Genomic DNA, 26,707 nt, shown 5'->3' on the forward strand with positions numbered 1-26,707 from the left:
CCATGCCCTTGACCAGAATTGAACCTGGGACCCTTCAGTCCTCAGGCCAACACTCTATCCACTAAGCCAAACCAGTCAGGGCTGTTTAGAGATAAAACAACCTCAAAAAGAATTGTTTTTAATTTTCATGCCGAAACCGGTTTGGCTCAGTGGATAGAGCGTCGGCTTGCGGACTGAAGGGTCCCAGGTTCGATTCCGGTCAGGGGCATGTACCTGGGTTGTGGGCACATCCGCAGTGGGAGATGTGCAGGAGGCAGCTGATCGATGTTTCTCTCTCATCGATGTTTCTGGCTCTCTGGCTCTCTCCCTTCCTCTCTGTGGAAAATCAATAAAATATATTTAAAAAAAAAAGAATTGTTTCTAATTTTCAATTGAGGGCTTATTTTATAGCAAATAGAAGAACCTGGTGAAAGGGAGAAAGAGTGAGGAGAGAGTGTGGGAAAGAGAGGCTTTGTAATGACTTCCATGTGAGGGCAGCCTGGGACCCCTTTCTCCAACCTCATCTCCTTCCATCCTTTCTTTCACTTTATGGTTGGAACACATCATAATTCCCCAACTTGTATACTATTTCAAGCCTCTGGGGTCTTACGTGGACTGCTCTGTGTCCAAATAGAGTTCTTTTTCTCTCCTTTTGGTACAGAGTCAAAACCCTCTGCCTTTTTCCTTTCCTTCTTGCAGCTGTTCTCAACCTGTGGGTCGTGACCCTTTCACAGGGGTCGCCTAAGACCATTGGAAAACACATATATAATTACATATTGTTTTTGTGATTAATTACTATGCTTTAATTATGTTCAATTTGTAACAATGAAATTGGGGGTCACCACAACATGAGGAACTGTATTAAAGGGTTGTGGCATTAGGAAGGTTGAGAACCACTAGGGAAAAAGAAGAGAGGAGAAGAGCCCTGACTGGTTTGGCTCAGTGGATAGAGTGTCGGCCTGTAGACTGAAGGGTCCCAGGTTCGATTCTGGTCAAGGGCATGTACTCTAGGAGAGCCTTTCTAATTACCTTTTCCTGTCTGTGTGAGGTACTCTCCCCTGGGGCCCAGTGCTATCCTGTGCTTATCTCTGTCATGGTTCTAGTCATATTGGATGGAAGTAATCACCCTGATCCTCTTTTCTAATTAGATTGTGGACTCCTCAAGGACAGTAAGGTCTCTTACTCATTTTTTAAAATATATTTTTTATTGATTTCAGAGAGGAAGGGAGAGGGAGAGAGAGATAGAAACATCAGTGATGAGAGTCATTGATTGACCACCTCCTGCATGCCCTCTACTGGGGATCAAGCCTGCAACCCAGGCCTGTGCCCTTGACTGGAATTGAACCCAGGGCCCTTTATTCTGCAAGACAATGCTCTATCCACTTAGCCAAACCATATAGGGTGATGACTCAGCACTACTAACATGTGGGGACAGATAAGATGTTGGGCTTGTCTTATTTCACTCCTTCTTCCATTCCCACGTGGAATCTTGGGTTGGCAGCCATGTCTCTTGCTTTCTTCTCTATTCATCGAACACCAGGTTCATCTATTTCAGTGGTTCTCAACCTTGGCTGCCTCCAGAATGAGGCCCAGAAATCAGGATTTTAAAAAGATTCCCAGGTGATTCTAATGTGCAGCCAAGGTTGAGAACCACTGGTGTAAATAATCCTTATTCATCACATATGCAACTTTGGTATCGATTGGTTTAGTACAATCACCCAGGAGGGAGGAGACAAGGGAGAGAATATAATAAATCTAACTTTGTTGAACTATGCATTGGTTTCTGGTGATTTTTTACTATTGGGTTTGATTTCAAGAAATAGTTCCTAAGGAAAAAAACATTGAGAATGGACTCCCTCCAAAAGAAAAAAGAAAACATACTCCCCAAATGGTGTAGAAAGAAGTATGTTCATGTACTCCACAATGAGCCATAAAATCATTCTTCTCTGGTGAAAATCTTCATGGGCCTTAGTAGAAATCAGTGGACCAAAGTCACCCAAGGCCAGAGATGGTGGCTTTCAAGATGAACTCTGATCCGACGCTTCTTCCCGTTCTCTTTTGTGTTGGTTCTCTATGGTGTGGAAGAAACTTGGAAGGGAAGAGGGAATTCTCAGCGAGTGTAGAAAAGAATAGATTCAGACCACAGTGGTAATTTATTTTACTATGTTCAGATTGCCCCTCCGTCCTTTCTGTGTCACACTCCCTTCCAGGTTCTTGTATCCCCAGGTTTCCCTTCGATGCTATTGAGAAGTGAGCTCCATCCTTAACCTTCTGGCTTCTTTACCCTCTTTCCCATAACCACCCGGGTCACATCAGTTCTTTCCCGCTATTCTGCTCAGCTTTCCCCATCCCAGTGGTCGGCAAACTCATTAGTCAACAGAGCCAAATATCAACAGTACAACGATTGAAATTTCTTTTGAGAGCCAAATTTTTTAAACTTAAACTATATAGGTAGGTACATTGTTATTAACTTAATTAGGGTACTCCTAAGCTGGCCTTTGCTAAAAACATCCTCAATCTTATTGAGGTACGTTCGCTGAGGTCGACCCCTGCCAACTCTCCCATCCACACTCGTCTTGTATACTTGTTTCGTCTATCTCCTTTCGTTCATCCTCTCTATATGTCCAAACCATCTCAACGTACCTTTCTCAATCCTCAACACTACATCTTCTTTCACACCACAACATTCCCTAAAATTAACTTAACAAACTTTACTTAAAGTTTTAAGTCTTAGTTAAACTATAGGTACGTTGAATAAAACTTGATATCATACTTAATAACGATATCATTTATTTATAAAATTAAATTCCTTACAATTTACCTTACAATATCTATAAAATTAAATCATGACAATGACCGACAAACACTAATGTGAACAATGGCCTTGCATCTCCTTGGAAAGTTTGGGTAAGTCAGGTTTGTATGTTGTTGTTTTTAATTTTAGGCACAATTCCAGGTTCTCATCAATAAGACGACTTCTCAGTTTACTCTTGATAAGGCTAATGCTTGAAAATGATTGTTCGCATAAATATGTAGACCCGAATAAGGAAAGAACAGCTGACGCTAGTTTTTTCAGTTGATTATATGAGTCAGGAATACTATTCCAGGTGTTAAAAATCAACATATCTTCCTTCTCCAGGTCTTTCAAAGCAGATCACTTGTGCAGTGAACTAAGTTCACATTTGTTTTTCTCCACTATTTCTGTATCAGCACAAAGACGTTCAAATTTCGAGCTCTACAGTTCTTTGTTTTTTAAATCCAGCAATTGCATTCCAAAGTTGCCAATGTCAATATTAAAGGAATATAATAAATCTAACTTTGTTGAACTATGCATTGGTTTCTGGTGATTTTTTACTATTTTTAAAGGGGAAAAAATTTAATTCTGTTACAGTAGCATTGAGAGGTTTTTTAACAAAGGCTAACATCGCTTTGCTGTTTCTGAATTCCTGAAACCTGTTGAGAAAAGCTTCCCTCATATTTAAAAGTGTTGTTTTGAAATAGCAAATGTCCATATCAGAGTTATTTTCTTTGCGATGTTTCAACAGGCTTGGAAAATGAATCAAAGTTTCTCTTTCAAAATCTTGAGCAAAAAGAGATAATTTGTTTTCGAATGAAATAACTTCTTCTAACATCGAAAACACTGTGTTTCCTTTCCCTTGTAGTTTACAATTAAGCTGATTAGATGAGACATCTACCATGAAATAAAATTTTTGGATCCACTGATCGTTCCTTAGTTCTGGATAATGAACACCCTTCTGAAGGAGAAATGCTTTAATTTCTGTTAATAAGGAAGCGAAATGTTTCAAAACGTTTCCTCTTGATAACCAATATACCTTGTCCTGCAGCTGAAGATCTGCGTACTCACTCTCCATTTCACCTAAAAATTCTTTAAATTGGCGATGATTAAGAGCTTTAGCTATAATGGAGTTGATAATCTTAATCACCAATTCCATAACTTTGCAAATTTCTTCTGGAAATGTCTGCGCACAAAGCGCTTCTTGATGAATGATGCAATGGGAAGTAAGTATCTCGTGATTAATTTTTTCTTTCAAAATAGCAACAAACCCGTTTCTTATGCCGGTCATACTTTTCCACCCTTCTGTTGAAATTGAGACAATTTTATCAAGTGGAATATGATGTTTTTCAGTGCACTCAATTACAGCATTTGCTATATCCTCCCCACGTGTTTGACCTTTGAGTGGCAATAATCCTAAAAGTTCTTCTTTAGGACCTGTAGATGACATAAATCGTACAAAAAGTGAAACTTGCGCTGTATCATTTATGCCACAAGACTCGTCAACTGCTATTGATAAAGCTGAAACCAATTTAAGATCTTCGATTTGCTGGTTGGTTATATTTGAAGACATTTTGACTGTTCTATCTTTCACTGTTTTAGCAGACAATGGTAACTTTTTAATTTTTTGTAGAATATCTGCTTTGTTCATAAAATCCCGAAATACCTCTTTGGATGCATTTATAAAACAACTTTTTATGTATTTGCCGTCTGTATATGTATTTTCCTCTCTTAGCAATCTCTTGACTAACCACAAAACTTGCAATATTAACATTGTTGGAAGATTGCATCCAGTAATTAAATAGAGAACTTGATTTTTCTTGACTCTTCTGAAGTTCCTCAACTGCTTTCTTCTTTACATCACCGACAGGATATTTAGTACTAAATGACACGTGTTTAATTGTAAAGTGTCTCTCCAAATTTGATTTCTTGTTATGGGCCAATTTTTCTTGACAAATATGACAGGTCAGAAGGCCATTTAAGTTTTGAATAAACGTGAAAATCTCGGTCCATCCAACTTTAAATTCACGGTTTTCGTCTTCCGTTTTTCTTTGCTTCTTCTTTGTAGCCATGTCAAACAGGGCACCTAAAAAAATGTTTCACTTTATAATAATAAAGCCACCAACACAAAATAATTACAATTCTTAAATTGATGACAAAAATACCTGTAGGATTTGCAGCTGGTTGGAAAAATACAGGTAACTTTATGCTTCGAGTAGGTACTTTTGTCACCCGCGCGTGATTTGCAGGTGCAACCAGCACTAACCACTGTACATGAGACTGCTGGCTGACTGGCTCACTCAACTCGTGCATGAATCACGCGCGCCTCCCCTGCGCTGCGTATGCCGTGGCCTGCCTGCGCCACGTCTCCCATCGCCCGACCGACCGACACTCCCCACTTCTTCTAACGCCACCTCTTCAAAATAGACTCGTTCAGGCTGAAAACTGACTTCTGCGCATGGGCCACGAAGTTTCAATCGCACTGTACGTGCGTGCTCACACGTGGTATTTTGTGGAAGAGCCACACTCAAGGGGCCAAAGAGCCACATGTGGCTTGCAAGCCGCGGTTTGCTGACCACTGAACTAGGTGAACATCTCTGGCTTTCAGATAAGGAAACTCAGGAACAGAAAGGACAAATGATTGGCCCAAGTTCACAGCCAACCCAAGGCTAAAATTCAAGATTCCTCTCATTTTCATTCCCACTCCTTCCTGTCTTTCCCCTTCCTTCCTTCCTTCCTTCCTTCCTTCCTTCCTTCCTTCCTTCCTTCCTTCCTTCCTTCTTTCCTTCCTCCCTCCCTCCCTCCCTCCCTCCCTCCCTTCCTTCCTTCCTTCCTTCCTTCCTTCCTTCTCCCTTTCTTCCCTCCATCTTGCCTTTCTTTCTTCAGTTTCCACATGTATTATGAATCTGTTATGAAGCAGGGTGTTAAGAATATCCTATATAATAAAAGCATAGTGTGCAAATTGTCCCCTCAACCAGAGTTTTTCTGAGAGTTTCACCAGGGGGTGGGCTGGCACGGGGAAGGAAGGGAGGCCCTGGCCAGCAGTGGCAGCAGCCAACCAGGGGAAGGGAGGGAGGTCCCGGCCGGCAACTGGCAGCCAGCAGCTGCTAGGAACCCTACTAGTACACAAATTTCATGCACTGGCCCTACTTCCTTTATCCATTTTCAGGGAATTTGTTAGAGAATGACCAAACAACTATGTAGGGGAACGTTCTCAATCGTCCACAAATTAACTCCCAATGTCATTGATTAATTATTGAAATTTGACTGGAAAATACATTTGCAAATATGGAAACTTCCCATGACCAGGTTCAGATAATTTCATGAGAGAAAAGACCTTACAGATTCATAACTGTGAATTGTACTGCAAAAAACTTCAATAGGATATTGAAGGTGTTAATGTGTGTCCACCCCTAGTCCAAAACATTATCACTTGTGTGCATGTCATTGCACAAATTTTTTTAAAATTTTTTTAAAATATATTTTATTGATTTTTTACAGAGAGGAAGGGAGAGGGATAGAGAGTTAGAAACATCGATGAGAGAGAAACATCGACCAGCTGCCTCCTGCACACCCCCCACTGGGGATGTGCCCACAACCAAGGTACATACCCTTAACCACAATCGAACCTGGGACCCTCCAGTCCGCAGGCTCACACTCTGAGCCAAACCAGCCAGGGCTCATTGCACAAATTTTTATTGAGGACCAACTTGCCAGGGATGTACTAAGTACTGGGTTTAATGTGGTAAGAGAACAAATATGGTCCAATGGTTTCTGCTCTCACAAAGCTTATAGTCTACTATCTATAGGAGACTAAATCCCAGGTAAACTGTCCCATTTCACTTCAGCAAGTCATATTTTTAGGTTATGGAAATCAGGGAGTATACAAACATTTTCTAAAATTACTCTGCCCACCATAAGGGAAATAAATAATATGGACTTGGGTCTAGGTAGGAATGATATTAAATCCCAACTCTACCATTTACAACCTATTCACTTCCCTGAGCCCAATTGCTTCTATAAAATGAAAATAATATGTAGCCCTTTTGAAAGATGATGTTTTATCATTATCCTTATTAACACCTAAACAGAAACTTTATTTCTTGAGTCAAAAGTATGAATTATATAGTCCTTTTACTAAAGTTTAGAAAAATTATTTTTAAAAAACATTAATATGTTCACTTAGTTTCACTAAGAATGTCATTTTCTAGAATTAATACAGAAAAATATTTATGGCCATTGACATTTTAATATTTCTTTAAATAAGGTGAAATTCTCTGACAATGGATACTACTTCAACAGGATAACTTTAAGGCTATTTTGTTCCATGAGTTAACATGGCCTTGTTCCACAGAAACAAAATTCTGTTATTTCACTTAAGATGAAAGAATCTGGTATGACCACTATTTATCTATATAAGGGATTGTTTAAACAAAGACAACAGACCCCAAATGGAGTCCCTTGTGCTAAGGTCAGTAAACTAAAACTTGATACCTAACTTCATTGCAATTTCAGCCTCTTCCAGGAATGTAATCTTAATTGATCAGTCTATAATGTTCTGGTCAGCACTAGTGAGATAATCCACCTGGTAGGCCTCTTTCATGCCTTAAAGCAGTGGTTCTCAACCTTCTGGCCCTTTAAATACCGTTCCTCATGTTGTGACCCAACCATAAAATTATTTTCGTTGTTACTTCATAACTGTAATGTTGCTACTGTTATGAATCATAATGTAAATATTTGATATGCAGGATGGTCTTAGGCGACCCCTGTGAAAGGGTCGTTCGACCGCCAAAGGGGCCGCAACCCACAGGTTGAGAACCGCTGCCTTAAAGGAAGGTGATCCTGCCTGAAACAATTTGGTCTTTCCTTGTTCTTCCCACTCTTCTACCTATAAAAGCCTTCCATTTATACAGCTCCTGGGAGCATCTTTCTGTTTTCTAGGTGGGATGCTGACCAATTCATGAATCATTCAATAAAGTCAATATGATATTTAAATTTATTCAGTTGAATTGTTTTTTAAAAGGATTTTATAGTAAACTAGAGGCCCGTTGCATGGATTCGTGCACTGGTGGGGTCCCTTGGTGTGGCCTGCAGGGATTGGGCTGAAACCAGCAGTCTAGCGCCACCTGCCACTCCTGCCTGCCGCTCTCGCTCATCCTGGCCCCACTGCTTGCCACAGGCTCGCACCCAGTCATTCCCAATCAGGAGAGGCTCACACCACCGCAGCAGTGCTCACCAGCTGTGAGCCCTGCATCTGGTGCCCGTTGGTCAGCTGAGTGGTGCTCCTGCTGTGGGAGTGCACTGACCACCAGGAGGCAGCTCCTGCATTGAGCATCTGCCCTTTGTGGTCAGTGTGTGTCATAGTGACCAGTCAACTGGTCCTTTAGTCGTTTGGTCACTTAGGCTTTTATATATATAGACTAGTAGCCCGGTGCACAAAAATTTGTGCACTTGGGGAGGGGGAGGTATCCCTCAGTTATTAAACATTTATCGGCACAACACTGACCACATTGGTGGTGGTGGTGGTCTTGTCAGAATGTTATATTATGCAGATGAAAATCTATTTAAACAGATTTGATGTAGATATTTTCAAAGATGGAAGAATTGTCCCTGTTAACTATTTTAGTTGATTCATATCTTCATTAATTGTCATCATTGCAAAGTTTTCAGTCCCCATATAGATTATTGGTCATGTGCTATCCCTGTCCTTTGTAGCCTTTGTTACCTTAAGGACTCTAGTTTTCCATTTATATGTTTAAGTACCAACCTTACCGGCTTAAAAATGTAAGCTTTTAACACTGCTCTCTCTGTTCCGTATCCTTCTGATGAAAAGTGGAGTTGGGTTGCAGCACAGGAGAGAAATTCAGAAGGGGAATATTGAAGTAATGACTGCAGTCGGAGAAGAGGGAACCTATTTCCTTGGCCACAGGTGCCGGCACCCTGAACCACAGGGCTGGCAACTTCTCCGGGTGGCTGCAGCCTGGGACCTCAGGCGGGTGGCTTGTCCGTCTCCTGGGCTGCAGCCAGCCGCAGGTGCTGGCGCCAGGACCAAAGGTGGGCGGCTTCTTCTTCTGGCAGCTTCTTCTTCTTCTGTGCTTCCAGGGAGGGCAGTCAGTTATGTGTATATGTGTGTGCATGCAAACACAGGCGTGTACACGTGTGTATGTGGAAATCTGCAGGGCAAGTCAAAACCATAGAAGAGTTGCACCCTATCTCTTGAATCTTCCAGAGATATCCCCCACTTTTTTATTCTATCACTATTGGAGACTCAGTATTTGCAGCCAGCAAGACAGTAACTCTCTCAGTGTCTATTTCTGACTTCTTCTTTCCCTGTCTGTCTTCCAACCCCTAATCATATTTCCACCTGGATGCATCATATTTACTCCCAATATGCTGTATAGAGAAGGAGTCAGGATGCTGTCTTCCCATGAATAGTACTCAGTAACAAACCAATTGCATTTTAGTTGGGCAATGCCCCTACCCACCCTTCAAATCCCTTCCACCATGCATTTCTGTTTCCCTTTTTGTTTGTTGGATTTTTCTGCTGCTCCTTCTCCTCACCCCACCACCCTTGGATCATAATGTAAAATTCTTTTACATTGTCAAGAAATTATTAAAGGGGAGGAGAAAATGGCGGAGGTTTAGACGGACGTGTCGGTGCCTTGTCCCGGAGCAGATAAGGGCAAGCAGATGAAATGGGTAGCATACAGCCCGAATAAGCAGAGGAGATTCAGCTGAGAGACAGTCTGCAGCCAGGAAAGACAGAGAACTCCTAGAAAAAGGGAACGGTTAGAGGCTGAGGCTGAAACGTCTCCAGGTGCGCCGGCTCAGCCGTGGAGACCGTGCCATCTTGAGTGGCTGTCACCGGCATCCAGAGACCAGCTACTAACCCGGCAACAATGGCTCTCAAGCAGCGCGACTACGTGAACTCAGAGGAGCCCTGCTTCTCCTCACAGAAAGGTTAGACTTCCCCCAAAGGTGCGGTTTGCAGTTTAGGTTGGAGAGTGGAACGCGCGCGGGGGGGGGGGGGGCTCTACGCCCCACAAAGACCGCGGCCGTTGGAGCCAGCGTGACCCACAAGTGTGGAATGGTTCCCCCAGGGCTGCTGGCAGAAGGGAACGCTATAAATAAGTCCACAGTTGGACTGGATACAAACGGGCAGCCTCAGAGTATGCCAGGTTGCCGGCTACTCGGTGCCAGGAGCCAGAGCGCGCGCAGAGACTTCGAGCAGATCTGGAAGGTGGAGCCGTGCGAGTTCACACAACTTCCCAGGCTCTTAAATCTGTGCGTTTGATTGTTGAACCCAGTGCATGGGATTACCCAGTTGGGGTCAGTCGCAGAGCTTGTAAGGGAAGGCTGTTTTTGGGGAGCCTGGGAAACAGAGCCGGGAGTGACTACTGGGGAACCAGCTCTGGGTGGAGGACATTCCCAAACCAGCTTCCGGTACAATAGAGAACACCTGGTCAGAGAGGTCTTATACCCTCAGAGGTCGATCCCGAAGCACTGCCACCCAGAGGCAGAGCCACGAACTGACTCTTCTGTAAATACAGATAAGGGCTGTCTGGGAAACCAATACAGCCTGCCTTAAAATCAGGACTGTGGCTTACAACACGGAGGAACAGTGTATCAGAGGGAAATTCAGCATTCTCCTGAATACCTGGTGTGCCAAAAAGAGGAGCAGAAGATCTGAAGCACCTTCATTACAGCCCATTTTTAATTATTTTTTTTATTTTTTATTTTATTTTATTTTATTTTTTATTATTGTTTCACCTTTTAACTAAGAAACCATTTTTTTTCTTTTTTCATCACCTGATTTTACCCTTTTAATTACTACATTTTTATTTTTAACCAGTATTATTACTGCTACCATTTTACCATTTTTTTTTAAAGTGTCTTTTTATTTTCTCTTTATTTTATTTCGGGACTAGGGTTCTCCATTCTATTTTCATCATTCCTTTAGCATCATTTTCCTCTGCCTCAATTGTGCCACTGTGCTAAAACCCTCTTCCCCACTTTTCCCCTTTTGCTGTCCTGTTTCTCTTACCCTATTCCTGCTTTAGATTTTCCCTATTCTTCTTACCCCCTGTCTAAATTTCACCCTACTTATATATCCCTTTTCCAATCACCTGCTCTAAATCCTTATACACCTCTCCCTTATCTTTCTTCACTATCCAAATTTTTTTTTCTCTTCTTTTCTCTATTGTTTTGTTGTTGTTTGCTCGATTGTTGAGTATATTGATTTCTTTTTTTTCTTTAAGGATTGTTTGTGAGGTGGTTCTGCTTTTTCTTTTTCTGTTTCCCATTCCCACCCCCCACCCCCGCCCGGTTATTTTTGTACTTCTGTTTTCCCTTGCCTCGCTTGATATTATTGGTTGTTTGTAGTTTGTATTCACTCCAGGGATCCGTTGCTGGAATTTGTTGGGATTAGTGGCGGTTCTATCGGAGTTTTCTCCTCATATGAATAGTCTCCTCCCCTCTTCTACTTCATTCTCTTTTCTCTCCCTTTTTTTTTTCTGTTTTCCTCTCTATCTTTTTCTCTTCTTTCTTCCTTATCCCCCAACTCTCTTAGCTCGGGTGGCCACCTTTATTTGGGGTTATTAATACCGTAATTCATTTGTGTTCAGTGCCTGGTACGTTGTGCCTTGTTGTGTTGTATTTTGTGCCTTTAAATCAACACAGCATATCCAAGCAACAGCGGCCTCCTGATCACCACACGCTCTGTCTGAGGAACAGCTGCTGTGTGTGAAGCCTCCCTCCACCAGCCAGAAGAGCCACAACAGCTGTGAACAGCACCCATCAGAGGACCTGCTACCAACAGAGGAGCAGCTGCTACCACAACTGCCCAAGGAGCAACCACAGCCTGAGGAGCCACTGCCACCTATGGAACAGCCACTGAATGACTCAATATCTATATATGTCAGTGAGATCAAACATGGGTAGACAAAGAAATCCCCAAAGGAAAGAAAAGGAGGACTCGCCAGAAAAGCAGCTAAGTGATACAGAGGCATGCAACATGACCGAAAAAGAATTCAGAATAAGGGTCCTAGAGTGCATACACCGGATGGAGGAAAAAATCGACAACTTATGCAAGAAGCAAGAAGAAATGAAGAGCGATATAGCTGCAATAAAAAACACCATTGAAAGTATCAACAGTAGACTAGGAGAAGCGGAAGACCGAATTAGTGAATTAGAAGACAAGGAAGCAAAACACACCCAAACTGTACTTCAATTGGAGAAAAAAATTAAAAGACAGAAGGAGAGTCTAAGGGAGCTTTGGGACAACATGAAACGAAACAACATACGAATAATAGGGGTGCCAGAACAACAGAAAGAGGAACAAAGATTAGAAAAACTATTGGAAGAAATAATATCAGAAAACTTCCCTGAAGTGGGGAAGAAAAAAGTCACACAAGCCCAGAGAGTCCCAATCAAGGTGAAACCAAAAAGACCCACACCAAGACACATCATAATTACCACGGCAAATGTTCAGGACAAAGAGAGAATCTTACAGGCTGCAAGAGAGAGACGGAAAGTTACATACAAGGGATCTCCCATTAGATTGTCAAATGATTTCTCAACAGAAACACATCAGGCCAGAAAAGAATGGACGGAAATTTACAAAGTGATGCAAAGCAAAGGACTGAATCCAAGAATACTCTATCCAGCCAGGCTATCATTCAAAATTGAAGGGGAAATAAGAAGCTTCACAGACAAAAAAAGGCTAAGGGAGTTTATCACCATCATGCCAGCAATGCAAGAAATGCTAAAGGGACTGGTGTAAAAAGAAGAAATAAAAAGCTCAGAAAACAGCCACACACAAAAAATAAATGGCTACAAACAAGTACCTTTCAATAATAACTTTAAATGTAAACGGGCTAAATGCTCCAACCAAAAGACATCGAGTGGCTGAATGGATAAAAAATCATGACCCATACATTTGCTGTCTACAAGAGACCCACCTCAGTAGAAAGGACTCACACAGACTGAAAGTGAAGGGATGGAAAAATATCTTTCGGGCAAATGGAAAGGAAAAGAAAGCTGGAGTAGCAATACTTATATCGGACAAAATAGACCTCAAAGTGAAGGCCATAACAAGAGATACGGAAGGCCACTTAATAATACTAAAGGGATCAATACAACAAGAAGATATAACCCTGATAAACATATATGCACCCAATGCAGGAGCACCCAAATACATAAGAAAACTCCTGGAAGATATCAAAGGAGAGATCGACAACAATACAATCATAGTAGGGGACTTTAATACACCACTGACATCACTGGATAAATCCTCTAGACAAACAATCAGCAAAGAAACAGCAATCCTAAATGACTCACTAGATCAGATGGACTTAATAGACATCTTCAGAACACTTCACCCCACAGCCACGGAATATACATTCTACTCAAGTGCTCATAGGACAGATTCAAAAATAGACCACATATTGGGTCACAAACAAAGTCTCCCCAAATTCAAGAAGATTGAAATCATACCAAGCATCTTCTCAGACCATGATGGCATAATATTAGAAATAAACTACAATAAAAACAACCCAAAATACTCAAACACTTGGAAGCTGAAAAGCATGTTATTAAATATTGATTGGGTTACCAATGAGATCAAAGAAGAAATTAAAAACATCCTGGAAACTAATGACAATGAAAACACAACAATCCAAAACCTATGGGACACAATGAAAGCAGTCCTGAGAGGGAAGTTTATAGCTCTACAGGCCTATCTCAAAAAACAAGAAAAAATGGTAGTAAATCAGCTAACTCTACAACTCAAAGAATTAGAAAGAGAGCAACAAAAAAACCCCAGAGTGAGCAGAAGGAAGGAGATAATAAAGATTAGAGCAGAAATAAATGACATAGAAACCAAAAAAATAATACAGAAAATCAATGAAACCAAGAGCTGGTTCTTGGAAAGGATAAACAAGATTGACAACCTCTAGCCAGACTCACCAAGAAGCAAAGAGAGAGGACCCAAATAAACAAAATCAGAAACGATAGGGGCGAAATAACAACAGACCCCACAGAAATACAAATGATTGTTAAAAAATACTATGGACAGCTCTACTCCAACAAACTAGACAACCTGGAGGAAATGGACAAATTCCTAGAAAAATACAACATTCCAAAACTCAATCAGGAAGAATCTAAAAATCTCAATAGGCCAATAACTATGGAAGAAATTGAAGCAGTCATCAAAAAGCTTCCAGCAGACAAAAGCCCAGGACCAGACAGATTCACAGGGGAATTTTACCAAACATTCAAGGAAGAACTAAAACCTATCCTCCTCAGACTACTACAAAAAATTCAGGAGGAAGGAACACTTCCAAGCTCATTCTATGAAGCCAGCATCACCCTAATACCAAAACCAGGTAAAGACAACACAATGAAAGAGAATTATAGGCCAATATCCCTCATGAACATAGACGCCAAAATCCTCAACAAAATCTTAGCAAATCGGATCCAGCAGTACATCAAAAAGATCATACACCATGACCAAGTAGGATTCATCCCAGGGATGCAAGGATGGTACAATATCCGCAAATCAATAAACGTGATACATCACATAAACAAATTGAAAGAAAAAAACCACATGGTCCTATCAATTGATGCAGAAAAAGCATTTGACAAAATCCAACACCCATTTTTGATAAAAACTCTCAGCAAGGTGGGAGTAGAAGGATCATACCTCAACATAATAAAAACCATATATGACAGGCCCACAGCCAACATCATACTCAATGGACAAAAACTAACACCATTTCCCCTAAGAACAGGACCAAGACAGGGATGCCCGCTCTCACCACTCCTGTTCAACATAGTACTGGAAGTATTAGCCATTGCAATTAGACAAGAAGAAGAAATAAAAGGCATCCAAATTGGAAAAGAGGAAGTAAAACTGTCCTTATTTGCAGACGACATGATATTATACATACAAAACCCTAGAGACTCCATCAAAAAACTATTAGACTTAATACATGAATTTGGCAATGTAGCAGGATACAAAATTAACACCCAGAAATCTGAGGCATTTCTATACACCAATAGTGTTAACACCCAGAAATCTGAGGCATTTCTATACACCAATAGTGAACTTTCAGAAAGAGAGATTACAAAAACAATCCCATTTACCATCGCACCAAAAAAATTAAGCTACCTAGGAATAAACTTAACTAAAGGGGTAAAAGACCTCTACTCAGAAAACTACAGGACGTTGAAAAAAGAGATAGAGGAAGCCATAAATAGATGGAAGAACATACCGTGTTCATGGATTGGTAGGATCAACATCATTAAAATGTCCATACTACCCAAAGCAATCTATAAATTCAATGCACTTCCCATTAAAATACCAACGGCATACTTCAGAGATCTAGAACGAACTCTCCAAAAATTCATCTGGAATAAAAAAAGACCCCGAATAGCTGCAGCAATCCTGAGAAAGAACAAAGTAGGTGGAATCTCAATACCAGATATCAAGCTGTATTACAAAGCCACTGTTCTCAAAATTGCCTGGTACTGGCACAAGAACAGACATATAGATCAATGGAATAGAATAGAGAGCCCAGAAATCGGCCCGAACCAATATGCTCAATTAATATTTGACAAAGGAGGCAAGAACATACAATGGAGCCAGGATAGTCTCTTCAATAAATGGTGTTGGGAAAATTGGACAGATACATGCAAGAAAATGAAATTAGACCACCAACTTACACCATACACAAAAATAAACTCAAAATGGATAAAGGACTTAAATGGGCGACAGGAAACCATAAAAATTCTAGAAGAATCCAAAGGCAATAAAATCGCAGACATATGCCGAAGCGATTTCTTCACTGATACAGCTCCTATGGCACTTGAAACTAAAGAGAAAATGAACAAATGGGACTACTTAAAAATAAAAAGCTTCTGCACAGCAAAAGAAACCATCAATAAAACAACGAGAAAACCCACCGTGTGGGAAAACATATTTGCCAATGCCATATCTGATAAGGGCCTAATCTCCAAAATTTATAGGGAACTCATACAACTTAACAAAAGGAAGATAAACGATCCAATCAAAAAATGGGCAAAGGACCTAAATAGACACCTTTCAAAAGAGGACATTCAGAAAGCCAAGAGACATATGAAAACATGCTCAAAGTCACTAATCATCCGAGAGATGCAAATCAAAACAACAATGAGGTACCATCTCACACCTGTCAGACTGGCTATCATCAACAAATCAATAAACGACAAGTGCTGGAGAGGATGTGGAGAAAAAGGAACACTTGTGCACTGCTGGTGGGAATGCAGACTGGTGCAGCCACTATGGAAGACAGTATGGAGTTTCCTCAAAAGACTACAAATGGAACTCCCATTTGACCCTGCGATCCCACTTCTAGGAATATATCCCAGGAAACCAGAAACACCAATCAGAAAGGATATATGCACCCCTATGTTCATAGCAGCACAATTCACCATAGCTAAGATCTGGAAACAGCCTAAGTGCCCATCAGTAGATGAATGGATTAGAAAATGGTGGTACATCTATACAATGGAATACTATGCTTCTGTAAAAAAGAAGGAACTCCTACCATTTGCAACAGCATGGATGGAACTAGAGAGCATTATGCTACGTGAAATAAGCCAGTCAATGAAGGAAAAATACCACATGATCTCACTCATTCATGGATAATAGAGACCATTATAAACTTTTGAACAGTAATAGATACAGAGGTAGAGCTGCCTCGAACGGATTGTCAAAATGCAGCGGGAAGGCTGGGGAAAGTTGGGGGGCAGGAGGGAGGGGTATAAGAGATCAACCGAAGGACTTGTATGCATGCATATATGCATAACCAATGGACATGGGACGCTGGGGGGTGGGGGAGGCCAGGGGATAGTCAAGGGCAGGGAAAAAAATGACACATACGTAATACCCTTTGTAATACTTTAAGCAATAAAAAAATAAAAAAATAAAAGTAAAATCCTGATTTCTGGGCCTTGAAAAAAAAAAAAGAAAGAAATTATTAAAAATACAGGTACTTTGAAAAAAAAATACAGGTACTTCTCTGATCCCCGGCGGGGGACAGGAGGGAGGAGGCAGGCAAGAGGCAGCTGCTGCCCCCCCAAGATTTATGTGGCAGCACACATAGATGCCAGGACCCAGTCTCATGGGTTTTACCCAGGTAGTTTGAAAGGTGTTCGCGATCTACATGGCGGCCAGAACCTGATCTCATGGGGTTTGCAGTTTGAAAGGTGCTTACGATCTACGTAGTGCCTAGGACCCGGTCTCAGGGGGTTTGCAGTTCAATCTACGTGGGTGGTCAGGACCTGGTCTCATGGGGTTTTACCCGTGCAGTATGCAAGGTGCTCGCGATCTACGTAGTGGCCAGGACCCGGTCTCATAAGGTTTGCATTTGAAAGGTGCTCGGGATCTACCTGGCAGTCAGGACCAGTTCTCATGAGGTTTTACCTGTGCAGTTTGCAAGGTGCTCGCGATTTCCGTGGTAGCCAGGACCCGGTCTCATGAGGTTTGCAGTTTGAAAGGTGCTTGTGATCTACGTGGTGGCCAGGACCCGGTCTTATGGGCTTTGCAGTTTGAAAGATGCTCGCGATCTACGTGGCAGTCAGGACCCGGTCTCATGGGGTTTGCATTTGAAAGGTGCTCGCGATCTATGTGGCAGCCAGGACCCGGTAGGGGGTTTGCAGTTTGAAAGGTGCTCTCATCTACCTGTTGGTCAGGACCCAGTCTCATGGGGTTTTACCCGTGCAGTTTGCAAGGTGCTCGCGATCTACGTGGCAGTCAGGACCCAGTCTCATGGGGTTTGCATTTGAAAGGTGCTGGCATTCTACATGGCAGCCAGGACCCCGTAACAGGAGGTTTGCAGTTTGATCTACGTGGGTGGTCAGGACCTGGTCTCATGGGTTTTTACCCCCACAGTTTGAAAGGTGCTTGCGATCTACTTAGGTGTCAGTGCCACCTCTTCCCTGCCCCGCCCGGCTTCTCCGATCACGGCTGGGGGGCGGGGCCAAGGCCCCCGCTTCTCCGATCATGCCTGAGGGACGGGGCAAAGGACCCCGCTTCTCCGATCATGCCTAGGGGGCCGGGCAAAGGCCCCCGCTTCTCTGTTCTTGCCTGCCGCCTGGGTTTTCAATCACAGTCAGCAGCAGGCAACTTCTTCTGTCCTTCCCCGTTTGCCTCCCAGCATTGCACCTATGTATGCAAATTAACCGCCATCTTGGTTGGCAGTTAATTTGCATATCACCCTGATTAGCCAATGGGAAGGGTAGCGGAGGTACAGCTAATTACCATGTTTCTCTATTATTAGATAGGACTAGTAGCCCAGTGCACAAAAATCTGTGCACTCGGGGGTGGGAGTTAGGGGTGGGGCCAGACCCCTCAGCCCGACCTGCACCCTCTGTCATGTTCCTGGACCCCGGCCACTCCTGGCCTAGGAACAGGCCTACAGGCTTGGGGCGGCCTGGCTCCCGAGGCCCCATTTTATCAAGAGAACAAAGTCAGCGTGACAGCCCTCACCGAACCCAGTACAGTGCATCTGTGCATACAACTGCCTCGTTCATGTGCCTGCTTCACCTACTGAATTACTAACATCTTGAGGACATAGCTCGGTCTTATCCTGTTTCAACTTCAGTGCCTGGCCTGGTGCCAGGGACCTGAGAGGGTTTGCTGAGTGAGTGAGTGAATAATGAGTAAGTGAATGAGCAAGCAGCTATGGGGCGGAAGTTCTGGCCCCACTCCCAGCTGCCTGACACCCACCCTGGGAAGTTCCCGCCCTGTTCCCAGTGGCCAGGTGCCCCTCTCCTGGCTGCATAGTTTGTGCCCCGCTCCTGGCTGCCTGATGCAAACCCGGGGAAGTTCCCGCCCAGCTCCCAGCGGCCCCATGCCCCTCTCCCAGCTGCATAGTTTGCACAGGGCAAAGGCGGCCCGGGTTCTCTGCCTCTGCCCTGCCACCCGGCTCTTGCCTGCCGCCTGGGTTTCCGATCACCGTCAGCAGCAGGTGGCTTCCTCCGTCCTTCCCCTTTCGCCTCCCATCATTGTGCCTAAGTATGCAAATTAACCGCCATCATTGTTGGCAGTTAATTTGCATATCGCCCTGATTAGCCAATGGGAAGCGTAGCGGAGGTACAGTTAATTACCCTTTTTGTCTTTCATTAGATAGGATTGTATATAAACTTATCCCTCCACCTATTTAATGGCTTGACAAGAGTCACGTTTTACTCAGCTCTCCCTATCCTCCCATGCAGTGGTACCTTGTATAGAGTTAAAGCACACTAAATGTGTCAGTATAAAGACCATCTTATTGCTATTTGACATGTAAGCTGAGGGAGAAAATCTACCCTAAATTATAGGTAAAATTATTTTGTTTTACTTCAAGTAATACTTATCAAACAAATCCTATAACATTCTTGCTAGGGGGAAAAAAGTAGTTAAATTGCCCAACCTTTACTCAAACCAAAGCAAAGCTTCAAAAATATTTAGACAGAGATGAGGAATAGGGCAGATGTAAGGGAGAACTGCTATGTTTGCACATGCTGTGCATGCAGTAGCCCAACTTCCTTTCCCTGTTGTACTATTTTTTTTCAGTGTCTTTATTGATTTCAAAGGGAGGAAGGGAGAGGGAGAGAGAAGTATAAACATCAATGATGAGAGAAAATCATTGATCAGTTGCCTCCTGCATGCCCCCTACTGGGGATCGAGCCCAAAACCTGGGTATGCGCCTGGACTGGTACTGAAACTGTGACCTCCTGGCTTATAGGTCGATGCTCAACCACTGAGCCACACCAACCAGGCTGTTGTACTATTTTCTAAAGTCTGTTCCACAGAACATCAGTTCTAGAGTTTCAAGGTCAGGTTGAGGGAACTTTGCCTAGCATTTACCTTTCTTACAAGTTCACAGTGTACATTAGTAAATTAAAAGCTATTGAAAGTCTTGCCTATACTAAAGAAAACTGTTTAAAAAGGTTTTGCCTCACATTCCCCAAATTTATTTGACCAGTGTTTCACCTGTAAACATCCTGCAGAGCTAGTAGGTGCTGTGGAACACACTGACTTCAGGAAACTGTCCCACTGTGTTCAAAGGACACCTTGTTAAATCACTCACATACACATTCACATTCTCTCTCTCTGTCTCTTTCTCTTTCTCTCTCTCTCTCTCTCCCCCCACCCCTCTCGTTTTTCCCTGTTATTTTATCTCCAAATAATGAAAACCAGAATGTGAGCATTTACAGCAATTTTTAACTATGGAAAAATGACTCCACTTCGGAGGTCCCAGAATGTTAACACAATTGCATTTTACTTATGTAAGAAGAGGTCAATTTGAGTCCAGGAAATGGCTCCCCGGCAACGCCTGGAATGTTGGCATAAACACTGATAAACAGACATCCAAATTCTGTTTTGTGTCTGAGAGGGATAGAGAGGGGTTGGGGGACAAAACTATCACCATCAAATCTCTGATATTTCTTACAGTTTTCTACAAATCAATATGCAGTATCCATTTTCCTTCAAGTCCCATTTTGGGATTTTCTGGTTATTTTGTGTGTTTCTAATTCTTCTCTCTAGATGGCAGCACAGATGAAAAAATGCAAGAACACCTCAAAGCAGACTGGCTTCTACAGCAGCAAACACCTATCAACAGCCTGCCCCCAATTCACCCTTCCTTTTTGAAGAAATGAACAGAACCTGAGGTACGATGGTTGACAATTTTTTGAAATGGATTTAATCATTTATATGGAGATGGAAAGAATTAATGATAAGCTGATATCTTTGAATTAGGAAACTGACCACTCATGCTAGATGTGTTTTCTGAATCTTATAATGCAATCAATATTCCTATGTCATACAGAGTGCCAGATAATATGATTATTTGCTTCATTATGCTGGGCATCTGATACAGCCAAACACCAAGCCACCTGGTTTTCTCTAAGTATTGGATTCATTTAAGATATATAATGATGCTATTTACTGACCATTTTGTCAGCCAATGCTTTGAACCTGCTGTGAAGTCATCACCATGTCACCAGATGCTGAACTGAAGGTTAGGAAGTTAGCATGAAGGTAACACTTCATTAAAAGCATGTAACTTATGTCTGAGTTAATAATTCAAGAGAAAAGGAGTGGAACACACTCAGAAGATCTTTATCGTTTACAGCAAAGCCCCACTAAAGATTTTTTTAAAACCTTTACTTTTTCTGGTATCATGAATCTCTTTATTAAACAATAAAATAGAGTCTTCCAGCAAGATGTTCACAACAAAATCCGCTGACAGAGAGAACATAGGAAGCTTGTGCCTTCCAACATATGGCATTTAAAGGGCTCTAGAGTGCTCCAAAGAACACTAAATTGTTCATGTGTAATGACCTGGACAGAAGCTAAAATGTGACCTTTGCCCTTTGAATAAACAGAAAGACTCACCGTGGGGAGTGAAAATAAATATAGCACATAAATAAACCAACCCAAGGCCAAGTGGATTGTGGTTCATATTTAAGAAAAGTTCAATTTGGTAATGTATCAAAGTCTTTTTAATTTTATTTATTTATTTTCCAATTACAGTTTACATTCAATATTATTTTGTATTAGTTTCATGTATGTAGCATAATAGTTAGGCAATCACTTTACAAAGTGGTCCCCCTAATATTTCAAGTACATAGTTATTACAGTATTATTGACTATATTCCCTATGCTGTACTTCACATCCTGTGACTATTTTGGAACTACCAATTTATATTTAATCCCTTTGAATTTTTCACCCAACCTCCTCTCTTCTGACAACCATAAGTCTGATTTCTATCAGAGTCCTTTTTAAATTCTCTCTCCTTTTTTTTCTTTAACTAAAGTAAACATTCCAGGAAATTACTCTAAACACCACATCTTCCTTGAAGAAGTACCGTGTTATATTCCTTGTGTTGAAATTGGTTAATGCTGTGATGACTTGCTATCTGCCTTGCCCAGAACAACTCCCGGTGCTTGAAGGTTACTTACTGGCTGCTTTTCCCTGGGCTTTAAGTTTTGAGACAAAACCAAAACCAAACCCTAAAAAGAACAGGCAGAGAGGCACTGAGACAGTGCAGAATGTGAGCAGTGAAGGAAGCTGGAATGTTGAGTCTGTGTGAGTCTCAGAGGCCATCCTATCCCACACCATCCAGAGCTACAGGCCAGGAGCCACCCCTTAGCTTTGAGCCTTTCCCTGGAATCAAGACCCAGCTCATTCCTTCCTGGGACCCAGGAGTCTTGGAGGTGTGACATACCAGGACAATGCTGAATCTTAAGAAGCCTGACCCATCAATTCTCCTGCATCTTTGCAGCTGTCAAACCCACCACCCCTCAGGCCTTTGATGTCCTTGATGTGCCCAAAAGGGAAGCCCTTTCAATGAGTTATCCTGTTATGACCTCTATCCTCATACTTGACTCAGCCTCCCACTCCATGCTGTGCTAAACTTTTCCTCTGTGATCTCAAGAATCCCATTCCATCATCAACAAAGTCCGGGTTAACCCTAGCCTTTTCACTGAACATTCTTTAGCTGTCTAGCCCTAAGAAACCTGGCTTTCCCCCACAAATACACTGCTTCCTCAGCAGGCCTCCCAAGTGGAGGCTACTAGGTCAGATTCTGTCACACGCTGTCACATCCATAGATCTTAGTTCTGCCCTCTGATACCCAGGCTGTGAACGATTATGTCATACCCTTGAACCCAGCTGTCTTCTACGGAACTGCCTGGCCATACCCATTATTTATTGAAGATATTGGCAAAGGACCCATAATATTCTTTTTCATGCCAAATTCTGCCAACAACCTGCCACATTTGGTATATCCATGAGGCATGCTTGACCTCTCAGTTTCTTGATTCCATTTTTAATTACCTCCTCCATTCTGTTTCAATCACCCAATCCCATGGCCACCCCCAGGCTTTGTCATCAAGAAACCACAGCACTTCTCAACCCATGACTTTCTGTTCCTCTAGTACAGCGGTTCTCAACCTGTGGGTTGCAATCTCTCTGGCGATCAAACGACCCTTTCACAGGGGTCGCTTAAGACCATCCTGCATATCAGATATTTACATTACGATTCATAACAGTAGCAACATTACAGTTATGAAGTAGCAACGAAAATAATTTTATGGTTGGGTCACAGCATGAGGAACTATATTTAAAGGGCCAGAAGGTTGGGAACCACTGCTCTAGTACCTCTCATTTGGTTATTTTTTATACTTCGTTGATTTTCGAAATCTATTAAAACTTCTACTCTTTCTTCTTTCTCCTTACCTGTTATCCATTTGCTGTCTCCTTTTTGTTCTCTACTCAGGAAGGATTTCATGCTTCATGACATTTACCTCTGACCTGTGGTCCTCAACTCAATTTATTTTTAAGTCTTTTTTGTTGATTTTAGAGAGGAAGGGAGGGAGAAAGAGAGAATTTATTATTCCACTTATATATGCTTCATTGGTTGCTTCTTGTATGTGCCCTAAGGGGAGGTTGAACCCGCAATCTTGGCATATTGGGGCAGTGCTCTAACCAACTAAGCTACTTGGCCAGGGCCTCAACTCCATTGCTCCCTCATTCTTCTGTTTCATCTACCTGACAAACTTTGAACATGTACCTTGAAATCAGTTGTCTGCCTTGGCCATTTATTTACCTGGACTACTGGACTCTGCTGAAAAAACACACACAACCACACAGATCGAGCTACCCTAAAGTCATGCTCAGCAACCTCAAGTACAAGTTCCATGCTGTCTGCAGCCTTACCACATTGCCCTGGCATACTTGCTCTTTCTTTCAAATCCCCAGTGGCTATTTCAAGAATTCTTCTCTTTTTCCAAACCTCCATGCTTGCTCTTTCTATCGTTCTCTGTAGGTGGTTTTATTTGCCACTCATTAAGGGGAGAAATAGAAGTTATGGGACATGAGCAGTCTCAGTTTTCCATGTCAGCCTATAAATTTGCATCTTTACCCACCTTGCCTCTTATTATAAAAGATGTTCTCCTCCACCATCTAAAGCAGATCTCTTGGCCTGTGCTCTGAATCCCATCTCCTCCTGACTTGTCAATGACCTCACTCTCAGTAACTCTTTCTCACTCTTAGCTATCTATTCATCCTCTTCCTCTCAACTGGCTCCTTCCTTCTCAGGTTAAAAAAGCCACATTCCCTTCCATCTACAGCCCTTTCATCCCTGGCCAGCTAAACTTCTTGGAAAAGTTATCTCCATTCACTCTTCCAACTTCCCATTCACTCTCCCAGATTTCTTTCTCCACGCTAACCAGTGATCAATGTGGAGCTAAATTCAAGAGACTCTTTTCAGTTCTCTTTATTTGACCTTATGCAGCATTTGACATGTCCTTCATATCCAGATAGCTATATTTTAATCAGTTCTGCCTATATGTTCCATTGCCACCTTAAACTAAAACTGAACTCACTCTCTTTAAACCTGTACCTCTTCCTGAATTCCCCCTAATCTGTGGCAGGCACTACCATGGATTCATTGATGCAGCCAGAAATGTGTATGCTGTCCCTGACTGATTTCTTTTCACTATCTCTCACATCCAATTGTACCCCATGAACTCTTGATTTTGTTTCTCATATCCTGTAACTTGTATCCTTCCTCTGCACCCCTCACACCTTACGTAACCCCCCCCCCCATCTTCCTGTATCCATTCTTTCTTTCAAACCATTCCTCACACAGTAGCCATGTGATTGTAACAAGCAAGACACCACGTAAGTACACGAGTCCTGAAACACTCAGGTATGCAAAAATGGAACATTTTTTCCTGGAGTAATTTACTGTCTGAATTTGAACCTCCAGCCTTCTTTTTGGCAGCCAATTTATTCTAAATCCTCTAAAGTGAATCCAGTGATTTGTCTGAAACTGAGATTACCTAAGTATTTCAGTTCGTAATTCAATTTGAGACCTTGCCTCCCCTCTTCTTGCCTTTTACTCTTGGTCTCCTGGGGCTGGCTGCCCAAGGGAAGTGGAGAAGAGGATGGAGGTCCATGTGTGATTGGCTCGATGCTGTGATGGAGTGGGAACTCTCCAGCTAGTCCTATGTGGAGTGGTCCTAATTCTAGCATGAACTGCTAATGCCGTTCTTGTCTATCCTTGCAGGATAGGCAGGGCCCCATGTGCCCTCTAGATTTTTGGACCCTGCTGGCTCTGACAGACAGTAACGGGCTGGCGGGTGCTCATGCAGGTACGTTTCATGTAGCTTCATCTCTCAGCGGGGCAGCCATGTCTCCCACAACCCCAGTGGGCAATTCAGGAACATCTCTTCCTTTTCTCGAGTGTATCTTCTTCCACATCAGTTCATTTCTTCTCCCCTCCCAGCACAGAAGGGGAAAACAATTCACAGTTTGTGTGAATTGTTTAATCTCGTTGATTTCGTCTCTGAGTTCATGTGCAGAACCTTTGTATCTGAATTTTGTACTGTAGAGTTTGGGGCCCTCTCAGCAACAGACCGTCTCCACAGTAATTAATGTGCTTTCTACTCTACCGACAAAGCATCTGGGGGAGCGTGTGTGTGTGTGTGTGTGTGTGTGTGTGTGTGTGTGTGTGTGTGTTGGTGGGGTGGCATGGTGCAGGTTGGCAGCCCAGAGCACAAGGAGAGAGATAGATGGAGAGAATACATTCCATTTATACTTCACATATCATCCTTACACATATTCTCTCCAAAGCATCAATCTGATTAGGCGATTCATTGTTTAAAACCTTCCTATAGCTTCCCCTTGCCTTTAGGATAAAGTTTAAACTCACAGGGTATGTCTCCAGTTTACTTCTCCTACCTTGTTTCCTGCAATTCCCCCTCTTCTTTCAGTTCCATGGGCTCACCATGTTCTCTCTTGCCTCTGGACTTTCTCACATTCCTAGATTTTCTCTAACTTTTCCCTATACCTGGCTAATTCCGGCACATTCCTCTGGTCTCAGGTTAAATGCCACCTCCCTAACAAGATCCTCCTTGACCTCCCTCCTGACCTCACTCCTGACTTCGATGTGTCCTTTCTATACACTCCTCATGTTATAGCACTTAAGTCATCTTTTAATTTGCTTTCTTTATCTGCTCTCCCTCTAGACTGTAAATGATTTTAAGACAAAGACTGTTTTGATCACTGTTCATCCTCCAGCACTTAGAATGTACCTGACACATGCTAAGTGTTCAATAAAAATATTTGTTAAATTAAAAATAAATGAATGAGCCCTGGTGGGTAGCTCAATTGGTTAGAGCGTTGATACTCCAAGGTTGCAGGTTCAGGGCATATACAAGAAGCACCAGTGAGTGCATAAATAAGTGGAACAACAAGTCAGTGTTTTTTTTCTCTCTCTCTCCAAAAAAATTAATTTGTTCACTTAAAAAAAAAATTAGCCTGGCTTGTGTGGCTCAGTGGTTCATCTATGAACCAGGAGGTCATGGTTTGATTCCCTGTCAGGGCACATGCCTAGTTTGTGTGCTCAATCCCCAGTGGGGTACCTGCAGGAGATGGCTGATCAATGATTCTCTCTCATCATTGATGTTTCTATCTCTTTCTCTCTCCCTTCCTCTCTGAAATCAATAAAAAAATATATTTTTAAAGAGAAAAAAAATTAATGAATGAAGAATAAATTGAACATGCAAGCCAGATATTAGCTGGCTTCATGTGTACTGTTTTTTTTTGCCTTAGAGTAGGACTTGGTACTTTATTTTGTCTTTCCAAAAGCAAATCAACTCCACAAAGCAGAGGTGAGCAATACAGATTTGACTCAGTTTACTTCTCCAAGGAGAGGGTTTAAATGGCAGGGATTTTTATTCTCCCCTTAATATCTCTTGTTGGGTCTCCCTCTCTTGTGACTCTCCCTTCTTTCCTGCTCCCCCATCCCTAACTTCCCTTTCCTATGGAAGTATCCCTCTGAACGTCCTATCTAGGATGAATTGGAGAGAGATAAGGCTAATATCAGTGAATACCT

The 26,707-nt window shown here is 42.3% G+C and overlaps 1 protein-coding gene across 2 annotated transcripts in view; it reads left to right on the forward strand.

Annotated features, from left to right (window-relative positions):
- NFE2L2 (NFE2 like bZIP transcription factor 2) overlaps window positions 1–26,707 on the forward strand; it is a 157,572-nt gene that overhangs the window by 38,210 nt on the left and 92,655 nt on the right. For both annotated transcript variants that reach the window (XM_081095865.1, XM_081095866.1), the window contains one exon: window positions 20,346–20,470. The gene's annotated coding sequence lies outside the window, so the exon portion shown is untranslated. The remainder of the gene's footprint in view (window positions 1–20,345; window positions 20,471–26,707) is intronic.

The sequence above is a fragment of the Myotis nattereri genome (assembly GCF_964212035.1).
Source record: "Myotis nattereri genome assembly, chromosome: 7".
In the NCBI taxonomy this organism is placed as follows: Eukaryota; Metazoa; Chordata; class Mammalia; order Chiroptera; family Vespertilionidae; genus Myotis; species Myotis nattereri.